Below are 2,580 nucleotides of genomic sequence, written 5' to 3'. Positions count from 1 at the left end.
GCCGCCGTCGCCGCGGATCCGGTCGGGCCGGACCGGATCTGGCCATCCCCGACCTCCCCGGCACCGTTCCGCGCCCCCACCGACTTCCTCCTCGCCGGATCCGGCCTCCCCTCCTCCAACTCCGGCCGCCTCCCTCCTCTCCGGCAAGAACTCCGGCGAACTTCAGATCTAGATCCACCGAAAGTTGATTTTCCCCCTCCAAAAATTCCACTGTCCCGAATTTTTTGCATTATCATGCCATGTTCATCGCGTCATAACTCTACGCATACTGCCCCGTTTCGTGCGTGTAATATGGCAAAATTGTTCGCCTCAACGAATACTTCATTTAATTCCATTGCATCATTTTCATTTGATCTTATCTAAATGCCCGAAATGCTGTTGGAAGAGTGCATGTTGATGTTAATCTGCTGGAACTGTTATAACATGCTCATTTGTCATTTTTGCCATGTTTGATGTGTGCATCCTATGAGGTTGATGTCTACATGTGTTTTGATCTATGATATTCCATCTTTCCATAGGTGCAATCCATGTATTTTTGTGACTTGTGTAGTGAGTGCATCAAGCTTGTTAAGTAGGGTATTTGCTGTTGCTGTTTTCCTAACTGATTCTGTTATATTTTGTTGCTATGTAAACTTGCTACTACAAGTCATTCTATGCATAATCTGGAGATGTTCACTAAGGATGTTTTGTTGTACATGTTTTGTTCTATTCATTCATGCCCCTGGTTGCATTTGTAGCCTGCTGTATCATGTTGTTGTCAGCCTGTTAACATTAAGTTCAGTTTTGGCCATGTGCTTTTCTAGTGATCCATGCACCCTATGAACTTGTTCTTGCCATGCTTAGCTTCTCAAACATGTATTCTTACTGTTGGTTGCCTTGTCGTGCCATGTATTGCTCTGTGGTGAATGGTCCAAGCTCACCAACATGCCTACTTATTGTTGTTCCTGCCATGTATGAATCTGTCATCTTTTGCCATGTTTACATGGGTGCCATCATATTTTCTGTGCCCTTTTGGATCATGGTCAGTAAGGGACTTTTGTTCTATGCAATTAGTAGATTTATGCCATGCCTTTGTTTGCCATGATAAGTTCCTGTACCATGTTGTTTGCTTCCTCTGCTTCTCCTGTAACTGGATTCCCCGGAACCACAAGAATCCTTAGAGTGGGATTCCAACTCAGCACCTTTTGTTTTGAGATTTTGAGAAGGCATCATACGACTATGGATGAAACACAAACAGAAACTCAAACGACATCCACCCTGCTAGCCCAGGCTGCCGACCTGGAACCTATCCCCTGATCGAAGAAGAAGCAGAGGAAGCAAACAACATGTTACAGGAACTTATCTTGGCAAACAAAGGCATGGAATGAATCTACTAATTGCATAGAACAAAAGTCCCTTACTGACCATGAGCCAAAATGGCACAGAAAATATGATGGCACCCATGTAAACATGGCAAAAGATATGACAGATTCATACATGGCAGGAACAACAATAAGTAGGCATGTTGGTGAGCTTGAACCACTCACCACAGAGCAATACATGGCACGGCAAGGCAACCAACAGTAAGAATACATGTTTGAGAAGCTAAGCATGGCAAGAACAAGTTCATAGGGTGCATGGATCACTAGAAAAGCTCATGGCCAAAACTGAACTTAATGTTAACAGGCTGACAGCAACATTATTTAGCAACATTGGAGCAAGATAACAACATGATAAAGCAGACTATAAATGCAACCAGTGGTATTAATGGATAGAACAAGACATGTAAAACAAAACATCCTTAGTGAACATCTCCAGATTATGCATAGAATGACTTGTAGTAGCAAGTTTACATAGCAACAAAATATAACAGAATCAGTCAGGAAAACAGCAACAGCAAGTACCCTACTTAACAAGCTTGATGCACTGACTACACAAGTCACAAAAATACATGGATTGCACATCTGGAAAGATGGCATATCATAGATCAAAACACATGTAGACATCAACCTCATAGGATGCACACATCAAACATGGCAAAAATGACAAATGAGCATGTTATAACAGTTCCAGCAGATTAACATCACATGCACTCTTCCAACATCATTTCGGGCATCAAGATGAGCTCAAATGAAAACGATGCAATGGAATGAAATGAAGTACCCGTTGAGAAGAACAATTTGACATATTACACGCACGAAACGGACCAGTATGCACAGTGTTATGACGCGATGAACATGGCATGATAATGCAAAAATATTCGGGACTTAGTGGAATTTTTGGAGGGGGGAAATCAACCTTCGGTGGATCCAGATCTGAAGTTCGCCAGAGTTCTTGCCGGAGAGGAGGGAGGCGGCCGGAGTTGGAGGAGGGGAGGCCGGATCCGGCAAGGAGGAAGTCGGTGGGGGCGCGGAACGGTGTCGGGAAGGTCGGGGACGGCCGGATCCGGTCCGGCCCGACCGGATCCACGGCAACGGCGGTGGACGACGGAGCTCCGGCGAGGAGCTGGGCGACGCGGGGCGCGGTGATCCGGCGAGCCGGGCAGTGCGGGGGCGCGGGCGGAGGAGGCCAGCGCGGGGCACGACGCGGAGGCGATAGGGG

This window comes from Triticum dicoccoides, chromosome 2A (assembly GCF_002162155.2).
Source record: "Triticum dicoccoides isolate Atlit2015 ecotype Zavitan chromosome 2A, WEW_v2.0, whole genome shotgun sequence".
Lineage (NCBI taxonomy): Eukaryota > Viridiplantae > Streptophyta > Magnoliopsida > Poales > Poaceae > Triticum > Triticum dicoccoides.
This window is presented reverse-complemented; position numbering follows the sequence as displayed.